At 51.3% G+C, this 10,001-nt stretch overlaps 1 protein-coding gene across 1 annotated transcript in view; it reads left to right on the forward strand.

The window, feature by feature from the left end:
• Window positions 1-10,001, forward strand: part of SMARCC1 (SWI/SNF related, matrix associated, actin dependent regulator of chromatin, subfamily c, member 1) — a gene marked incomplete at its 5' end in the record, with an annotated part of 96,374 nt that overhangs the window by 6,907 nt on the left and 79,466 nt on the right. The window lies entirely within an intron of this gene.

Here is a 10,001-nt window from a genome sequence, read left to right on the forward strand (position 1 = left end):
CCCCCCAAAAAAAAAGATCCCCTCCTGGAAAAGCTCTGTGAATTGCAGAGAACTCGGGGGGAAAGTGCCTTGCGTTGCACTCAGTTTCGGAGCAGGTAGAAGCAGTGAGATACACGCCAGTTGCCTGCATCTGCTAGAGAAATCAGGGAGGAAGAAGAGTAAATGCTGACCTCCAGGGGTCATTTCCTAGAAGAAGCAATGCAGGAGCTCATTTGCATAACTCATTTGCATATGCCACGCCCCCTGACAAAGGGCAGGCATGTTGAAAGTGAGTTAAGGCATATGCAAATGAGTTTAAATGCCCCCCTCAGTCTCTCCGCAAAAGCGGAGAGGCTCAGGGGGAAAGGAGGGCATGTCTGCCCACCTCCCCTTCCCCTCTCCAGCCAACCTGCCATGGCAGGGGAAGGGGAAGCGGGCAGACATGCCTGGCTTCCCTGCTCGATTTTCTCCAGGTGCCTCACGGCTGGGAAGATCAGGCTGGAAAGCCAGGCATTTAATCCCTCCCCCTCAGGAGGCCGGGACCTGGGCCTCCTTACTGCCAGAGCGCTGCTCTGGGGCACTCCAGCAGGAAATGATCCCTGCTGACCACAAATAGTGCTGGTTGAGAAGGAGGAGGTCCTGAAGGACGTTGTTCTTCCCCGCTTTAAATGGCATTCAGGCAACTCTTTCTGACTCAGTTAAAAGCCTCGAGGTCATACGGGATCCAGCTTCGTTCCTGGAGCAGCCAGTTAATGCAGGTGCAAAAAAGTCTTTCTGCCAACGCAGCCTATCCCAGAAGATGGCCCCTTCACTTAATGAGGCTGACCTGGCCACCAGGATCCACACCACAGTACCATCAAGAGTGGACTACCACAATGTACTGCACATTGGTCTCCCCTCGGAATCCATTTGGAAGCTCCACTTGGTGCAGGATGCTGCGGCCTGGCTGTTATCAGGAGATTCTGTTAGATGGAGCGTGCGTATCCCCCCCCCCCATTCTGCAGATGCTCCACTGGCTGCCCATCTGTCCCCGAGCTCAGTCGAAGGTATCGCCGGCCACCTACGAAGCCCTTCATGGCCTTGGCCCCTCTTGTTGGCGGGACTGTCTCTTCCCCTCTGCTCCGCCTCTACAGCTTCCCTCATGTCAGCAGGAGCTTCTGCGGGTGCCAACCTGCAAGTGGGCAGAAGCAACAACTGCCCGTACATAATGCTTTCTCCGTCGCGGCTCTTCCCTTGTGGGACGGCCTGCTGGAGGGGGTCAGGAAGGCTCCCGGCCTTCCGGAAACTGCAAAACTGAATTATTTCAAGAGGGCTTTTCTGCACAGGTACCCGGGTGGCAACATAGCAAAAGGTTCGCAAAACCAGTTTGGTGTAGTGGTTGGGAGCGCGGACTCTAATCTGGGAGTGTCGGGTCTGAGTCTCCACTCCTACACGTGCAGCTGCTGGTGGGACCTTGGGTCAGTCGCACGTTCTCTCAGAGCTGTTCTCTCAAGAGCAGTCCTCAAAAGAGCTCTCTCAGCTCCGCCTACCTCGCAGGGTGTCTGTTGTGGGGAGGGGAAGGGAAAGGAGATTGTAAGCCACTCTGAGTGAAGGGCGGGGTATAAATCCAATCTCCTCCTTCTCCTTCTTCCCTTGGATAAATAATTAGGAACTGTGGTCTATACTGCTGCGTGTAGCTTATTGCAAGTAGGATCCTGTTATGTGATTTCTGCACTGCTTAATGCACTGTGTGAATACTTACGCTGTGCTTTTGTTCCTTCTGGTGGTTCCAGACTTCTGAAGTCCTAATGCGTTTTGTTGACTGTCCTGACTCACTGTGTGTAATCCGCCCCGAGTCTCTCTGAGAAAGGCAGACTGTAAATAATGTCTATAAAATAAATAATAACTTGCTACTGTGCCAAGCCAAAATCTGTGGGCCACGACAGGTTGACGAGGATAGTGGAGGGCGTACCTGTCGCTGTTTGATCACACAACTGTTTTTGGAGTTTCCCTGCAAAGGGTTTTAGAATGTGAGGAGCCCAGGTCATCCACGCCTTCGTTACATAAGAACGTAAGAGAAACCAGTGTTGGATCAGGCCAAAGGCCCCTCCAGTCCAACACTCTGTGTCACACAGTGGCCAGAAATACCAGGTGCCATCAGGAGGTCCAGCAGTGGGGCCAGGACACTAGAAGCCCCTCCCACTGTTGCCCCCCCCCAAAGCACCAAGAATACAGTGCATCGCCTGCCCCAGATTGAGAGTTCCTATCTATACCTTGTGGCTAATAGCCACTGATGAACCTCTGCTCCATGTTTATGGAACCAGTTTGGTGTAGTGGTTAAGTGCACGGACTCTAATCTGGGAGGACCGGGTTTGATTCCCCACTCCTCCACTTGCACCAGTGTTCCCTCTAAGCTGTGGAGTCTTGTGAGCAAAAACTTTACTTTGTGAGCTACTGCCATTAAAGTTGTGAGCAAGCAATTTGGCCACTACATAAATTAGTTTGCTCTGGAGCCATTCTTCCTGAGCTAAGACAAAAATGTGTGAGCCGGAGGCCAAAAAACTGTGAGCTAGCTCACACTAACTCAGTTTAGAGGGAACCCTGACTTGCACCTGGCTGGATGACCTTGGGCAAGCCTTAATTATGGCACAGCTGTTCTTGAAAAAGAGCAGTTCCTGTCAGAGCTCTCTCAGCCCCACCTACCTCACAGGGTGTCTGTTGTGGGGAGGGGACGGGAAAGGAGGTTGTAAGCCACTCTGAGACCTTTGGGTAGTGAAGGGCGGGGTATAAATCCAATCTCTTCCTCTTCTTTATCCAATTCCCTCTTGCAGCCGTCCGTGCTTGTAGCCGCCAACCCCCCCTGTGGCAGTGAATTCCTTGTGTTAATCACTCTCTGGGTGAAGAAGTACTTCCTTTTATCCGTTCTAACCGGACTGCTCAGCAATTTCATGGAGTGCCCACGAGTTCCTGTCTTGTGAGAAAGGGAGAAAAGTACTTCTTTCTCGACCTCCTCTATCCCATGCATAATCTTATAAACCTTGATCATGAGCTTTAGCATGAGAGCAGTCTTTCTCATAGAGGAGAAGTCTGTCCATGGCTACTAGCCATGGTGACTAAGGGGAACCTCCATGTGCAGAGGCGTTAGTAAGCCTCTGACCCCCAGGGCCAGAAGGGACTCTCTGTGCCCTGTTGTTGGACCTCCAGAGGAGCTGATTGGCCACTGTGTGAGACAGGATGCTGCAATAGATGGACCGCCGGACTGATCCCACGGGGCTCTTCTGGCGTTCTTATGTTGGCTGCTCAGCTTGGACCCAGCTGTTGGGCAAGCCTGAGTTAGCGGTCTCTGCTGCCGCCGGCTGGGGTCGGAGCTGAGCGACACCTGTGCCCCTTCCAGCATGGCAGGGGCTAGGCCTGGCTTAGGCCCAAGTGGCTTTGATGTCCTCATTTGCCTCTAGACTAGACTGTCATGCCTCAGGCTAATGTACATGATGATGCACACGGGAATGTCATGTCTAGAGTAATGATATTTAATGTACCCGGGGTGGTGGCAGTCTGCTTGTTGGTGCATTCATGTTGATTGGGTAATTTACATCAGCCGCTGTATGTTAACGCTTTTAATGCTGTTAATGATAGGACTAGCACAGAGCAGTGTTTTATTTCCAGGAAGATACGGGGATGTGCTTTATTAACAGCCGTAGAGAGGCTGAGTTGATGTTAGACTTCCATGTCTGACAGGAGTCGTTGATGGGGTGGATAGCACGGGTGCGATGCGGACTGACAAGGAAGCTTCTGAGCTGCTAATTCACATCACCACCATCCTGCTTCTTCCTCTGACAAGGAGTGAGCCCTGGGTCTTGGCTAGAATTCAGAGCTGCTGTACATGACTTGCTTTTCCCCTTCAGCTATGTCCTGAAACATTCTCTATTAGTGTTTCATCTTTCCATATATAAAACAAGATCTTCGTTGTGGTCTCTGTGCAGTCCCACACATGGGTCGGGCGCCTGTGCTCGACCTCGATCGGAGAAACTTCTAGAGCTTTGCCTCAGAAAACTTTTGGCGGGCTCTCTTCCCGCCCTGGGGAGCAGGCACGTACTATGCATGCTTGGAGCGGGGGGGAGAGCCGCCTCCCACTCAGTTCTTCTTCGACCACCTGTGTGTTCACACCTCGTTTTTGTTGTTCCGTACTTGCCTCAGCTAAGTATACATTTCTCTTTTTCTCTCTCTTTTGTTCCCTTCCGTCTTCACTCTTCAACTTTTCTTGTTCTTATATATATATTAAAAAAATTAAATACTTCTTTTTCTCCTTCTCTCACCCCCCCTTTATTTATAGTGAGTGGGGTAGAGAACATATGGGCAAAACAAAGTTTTAAAAACTGTGACGTTATTGCCCAGCTAAACTTCCTTCGAACAACGGTCACAATTTGTGCCTGTTTTGTCTCTGGGAATCCCATAGAGTCGATACTTGTATTCATTGTGCTAGTTTTACCAGACAAGCTCAACATAATAGGGAGACTCGCCTTAGGGCTGTGCTTTTAGAGGCCGCCTTGCGCCCTGCCATGGCTTCGACTGTTTCTAAAAAATTAGAATCCTCCTCGAAGGCAGCAAAGTTAAGATCTACATGGCCTGAGGGTAAAGCTTCCTCGAAATCGAAAGTCAAGCCCTCGACATCCGCTTCGGCTGTCGACCCAGTCGTCATTACTGGTTTAACGACATCGACCCCTGCTGTGGCTGTTGTACCTAACAAGTCCACTTTGCGGCCTCCGACACCGCCACCTACGCTCTCTTCAGCCTCTGGCCTTACTCCACTGGGTCAATCTACAAGATCTCTTCCTGACTTGTCTTGTCACCGGGATTCTCGATCTCTGACGCCACACTCCCGTACCCCGATCCACCATTTGGAGGGCACGGAGCATTCTGCTGGCCATTGATCTCGATATGATCGAAAGCGTCTTATTCGTCGCCAGTCACCTTCTCCTTCGGGATCACCTTCTGATGACGAATACTGGTCTGATGAACGAGATCGACCAGATTACTATCCTTATTATTATCAGAGGTCTCAGACGATCTCAGTCCGTGACTTCGGCCCGTTCTATGGCCCCTGACCAGCCTCCTGACCTCTCGAGGCCTAGGGTGCCCCTAAGTGTTCTCTCTCAGAACCTGTGCTTCATCCCCGTGTTGATGACTCGATACCGGCTGATCTCACTCAGTAGCGGAGATCCTCCTCTCCCATGTCGATTTCCGACAACTCGGATTTGGCAGATCTCGAACTCGATGTTTCGCATATCGAAGATGACCTTCGGCCCTCGGGGTCCGTTTCACCTATTGAAGGCCTGAAAGTGTATCTGGAACTTGTAACCAGGTTGGCATTCGCCCTTCAGGTCCAGGGTTCCACTGAATCCCCGGCTGTGACTGATGTTGTTCACAAGCTTGTTCAGGGTGACCTCCCGCCTTTGACGGTCCTGCCTCTATTGCCGGTCCACCTCTCCACCCTCAAGGAGACATGGGTTCATCCCGCTTCCATTCCCCCAGTCGCCAAACAATACGAAGCTCTCTATACGGTCCAAGAGAGCTCGGGGAAGTTTCTCTTCAGCCAGCCTCCGCCGAATTTATTTATTTATTTATTTATTTGTTAAATTTATGCCCCGCCCTCCCCCGTAGGGCTCATGATTGTTCAATCTTCTTCGAAATCGAAGCAATCTGCCTGCCACTCTGCACCTCCCGATCGCGAGGGCCGGAAGATCGATGTTATCGCGAGGAAGCTGTATTCCTTCGCCTCTATGGATCTTTGTATTGACACCTACCTGTCATATCTGTCGGCCTATGCCTTTAATGTGGCTAATGCGGTCTGTCCCATCTTACAGTTTGTTCCAGAGGAACACTGTCCAACGTTGTCAGGAGCTTTATCAGAAATTTGTACGATCTCGAAACAGCAAATTAATTCAGTCTGTCATGCTGTCACTTGCTCCTCGAAAGTTCTTGTCTCCTCTGTCGGTCTCCATTGTCATGCTTGGCTAAGAGGTACCTCTTTACAGCCCGACGTGAAATTCCGGATTGAGGATCTCCCCTTTGATGGCGAAGGTCTTTTCCACTCTACCATTGACGAAGCCTTAAAGGCTGTCGATGATAGTCGGAAACAGGCTCGCAACCTCGGTGTCTCGGCATCGACACCTCGACGTGGGTGTCTCAGCATCGACACCCCGACGCTGTTACCATTCCTGGAAACCATATTATGCCAGACGCCAGCCATCTCCTGCGCTCACCTCCCATATGACTCTCGTTATCCCAATAGGGTGCGCCAACAAGCCCCTAAAAAATCCCAGCAGCCCAAGCAGTCCGTTTGACCGCTTCGATCACCTGCCATCTCCTCCATCTTACACCCCTCCCGTCTGGACCCGACTCTTCCCCTTTCTGACGAAAGTAGGAAGAAATTTCAACTGATATCTGGGTGCTTACCATCTTGCGGGTCGGGTACGCCATAGAGTTCATTTCGCCTCCCGACTTACCTCATTATATCGTCAAACACCCCTCCCCCCCCCGGATCCTTTCCTCGATTCCAAGATTTCTGCGCTTCTATCCAAAGGCGCCATCGAGGTCGTCCCGGAAGCGCAACGAACCCTATGCTTTTATTCAAAATATTCCCTCGTACCAAAGAGGGATGGCGGCTTCAAGGCTATTATGGATCTCCGGGATCTCAATCAGTACATTCGATGCCACAAGTTCCGAATGGTCACCCTACAATCTATCCTCCCATTGATTCCCCCGGCAGCATGGCTAGCCTCTGTTGATCTCCTGGATGCCTATTTTCATGTCATTATCTGTCCACAGCATGAAAGGTTCCTGCGTTTCGCTGTCGGCAATATACACTATCAATATTGGGTCCTTCCGTTCAGACACTGCACTGTCCTGAGGGATTTTACCAAGCTGATGGCTTTGGTGGCTGCAGACCTCCATCGTCGGGGGATTGCCCTGTATCCCTTTATCGACGATTGGCTTCTTGTTGCCTCCACCCAACACCAGCTCCTCCAAGACGTCCAAACCACCCTGTCTCTCCTTCGTGCCCTCGGGCTTTGTGTCAACCTAACCAAGTCGTCCCTACAGCCTCTTCAGGCCCTTCAATTCCTGGGTGCCCGTCTCGAGGGCCTCCAACATACTTACTCTGGTCTCCCAGTTCCAGACCTCTCCCCACCAGTCTGCTCGGTTCATTATGAGGCTCCTGGGGCATTTTGCGTCTACTGTCTTTGTCGTCCATGAGGATGCGTCCCCTCCAACTTTGGTTTCTCCATGCCTTCGACCCTCTCCGCAGTCCGTGGCACACAATCCTGTTGATCCCACCCCCTGTCGTCAACGCTCTCGCTTGATGGTCTCACCCTCGCCACTTGCTCTCCGGCATGCCCTTTCGGCATTCTCCTCCGCAAGTTTCTATCTCCACCAATGCATCCCTATAGGGTTGGGAGCCCAGTGCGGAATCCTTTCGGCACAAGGGACCTGGTCTCCTCACGAAGCAGCCCTTCATATCAATACCTTGGAGCTGCATGCCGTTCATCTCACTCTCCGCTCCTTTCTCCCTGTCCTTCGAGGCCAAGTCATTCGGGTTGCCTCCGACAACACCACCACAGTCTACTACATAAACAAACAGGGTGGGACAGCCTCCTTTAGTTTTTGCCACGCTGCAGTCGATCTCTGGCAATGGTGCATCTACCATTCCATCAAGCTCTCTGCGATCCACATCCTGGGCGTTCAAAACGTAGATGCCGATCGGTTGAGTCGCTCCCAGTTTTCGGACAACGAATGGTCCATTCACCTTCGATACCTAAAACCTGTCTTCCTCGAGTTCGTCCGCCCTGTTGTAGACGGCTTTGCAACTGCACACAATGCCCGGTGCTCCCGCTTTTTCAGCCATGGTCCACCAACTGCTCGGTCCCTGGGAGATGCCTTTCTCCATACCTGGACGGGGACCCTGTTTTATTTCTTCCTTCCGTTTCCCTTGATCTCCAGGGTCGTTCAAAAGATTATGACCAATGCGACGTCCTGCATCCTAGTCACTCCGTGGTGGCCGCGCCAAGTCTGGTTTCCGCACCTCCTTCGGCTCTCCAACCAGACATTTCATCCTTTTCCTGTTGTTCCAGATCTCCTCTCTCGGGCTCGAGGAAAGGTCCTCCACCCCGATCCCGGTTTCTTCCGATTAACAGCCTGGAAGATCCTGCATTAGACTTCCCGCCTGAAGTGTCCGAAGTCCTTCTGAATGCCAGGAAGCCGTCTACCCATGCCACTTACGCTCTAAAATGGAAGAGGTTCCAGTCGTATGCCTCTGATCAGTCCTTTGATCCTCTCTAGTTGTCTCTCCATGAGATTTTTTCCTATCTCGTCTCGTTAAAGAATACTGGCCTGGCATACTCATCTTTAAAGGTTCATTTAGAGGCCATCTCGGCCTACCATCTCTTGATACAGGGATCTACAGGTTTTTCCCACAGCCTTACCAAGTCGTTCCTCAAAGGTCTCCTCCACCTCTGTCCCTCTTGGAAGCATTTGGTGCCTTCGTGGAGTCTCTCTCTTGTTTTCACTCAACTGATGTCTAAACCGTTCGAGCCCATGGCCACGGCTGAGTTCAGGTTACTTTTCTGGAAAACTGCCTTCCTTATAGCTATTACTACTGCGCACAGAGTAGGGGAACTAGCTGCCTTTCGGGGTGATCCCCCCTATACAATTTTCCATAAGGAGAAGGTTGTCCTTAGACCAGATCCTTCTTTCCTGCCTAAAGTCGTTTCTGCCTTTCATCTGTCCCAGTCGTCTGTCTTACCTTCATTCTTTCCAAATCCGACTGATGCACCTCAGAGAGCCCTCCCCTGCCTCGATGTGCGCAGAGCACTCTCCTTCTATTTACACAGGACTCAGCCGCTACGTAAATCTCCTCGGCTGTTCATCGCCTGTAAGCCCCCTCATGTTGGGGACCCTATCTCCTCTCAACGATTGTCTAAGTGGGTGACTTCCATCATAGCCCTTTGCTATGAGCTTGCACGTCAACCTGTTCCTACCTCTGTCACTGCCCATTCTATGCGGGCGGTATCGACATCCACCGCTTTCTTGGCTGGTGTCCCGTCGGAGGACGTCTGTGCGGCTGCTACGTGGTCCTCAGCATCGACCTTCATGACCCACTACGCACTCGGCGTCCGAGCTCGACGGGATGCTGCCTTTGGCCAGTCGGTGCTGCGATCTCTCTTCGCTTGACCCTGCCATGTTCTCAGGTAGGACCCGTGGGTGTTTCTTCCTGCTGGTGATGCTATGTCTTAACCAGTGTTCTTTGTGTCTCTTGCAGCTGCCAGCTCCCTCCTCCAACTGGTTCAGCTCTTGTAATCACCCATGTGTGGGACTGCACAGAGACCATGACGAAGATAAACAGGTTGCTTGCCTGTAACTGATGATCTTCGAGTGGTCATCTGTGCAGTCCCACAATCCCACCCAGCCTTCCCCACTGCTGGCATCTCCTGTTCACCCTTCTTTGGCTTGATGGGACTTACCGGTAGCGGTCGAAGGAACGGAGTGGGAGGCGGCTCTCTCCCCCGCTCCAGGCATGTGCAAGTACGTGCCTGCTCCCCAGGGCGGGAAGAGAGCCCGCCAAAAGCTTTCTGAGGCAAAGCTCTGGAAGTTTCTCCGGTCGAGGTCGTGCGCAGGTGCCCAACCCATGTGTGGGACTGCATAGATGACCACTCGGAAGATCATCAGTGACAGGTAAGCAACCTGTTTTTCTTCAGAAGTTCTACGTACGCCGCAGAGCTTAAACAAATATGTCTTTTTTTTTTAGTGACAATTTTAGGTTTTATTGAAAAAATAAAAGATAGGGGGAAAAGAAAGAGAAAGAACACACATAAAATAGAAGAGGGCTTCAGATTTTCTGTACAACAAATATAGGTTTGATTACAAAGTTTTCCCTGGCTCGGTTGGTCTGTCTGTCTGTCTGTCTGTCTGTGTCTGTCTGTCTGTCTGTCTATATATATCTATATATCTATATCTATATCTATATCTATATCTATATCTATATCTATATA

This window comes from Gekko japonicus, unplaced genomic scaffold (genome assembly GCF_001447785.1).
Source record: "Gekko japonicus isolate JY-2015 unplaced genomic scaffold, Gekko_japonicus_V1.1 scaffold1850, whole genome shotgun sequence".
Classification (NCBI taxonomy): domain Eukaryota; kingdom Metazoa; phylum Chordata; class Lepidosauria; order Squamata; family Gekkonidae; genus Gekko; species Gekko japonicus.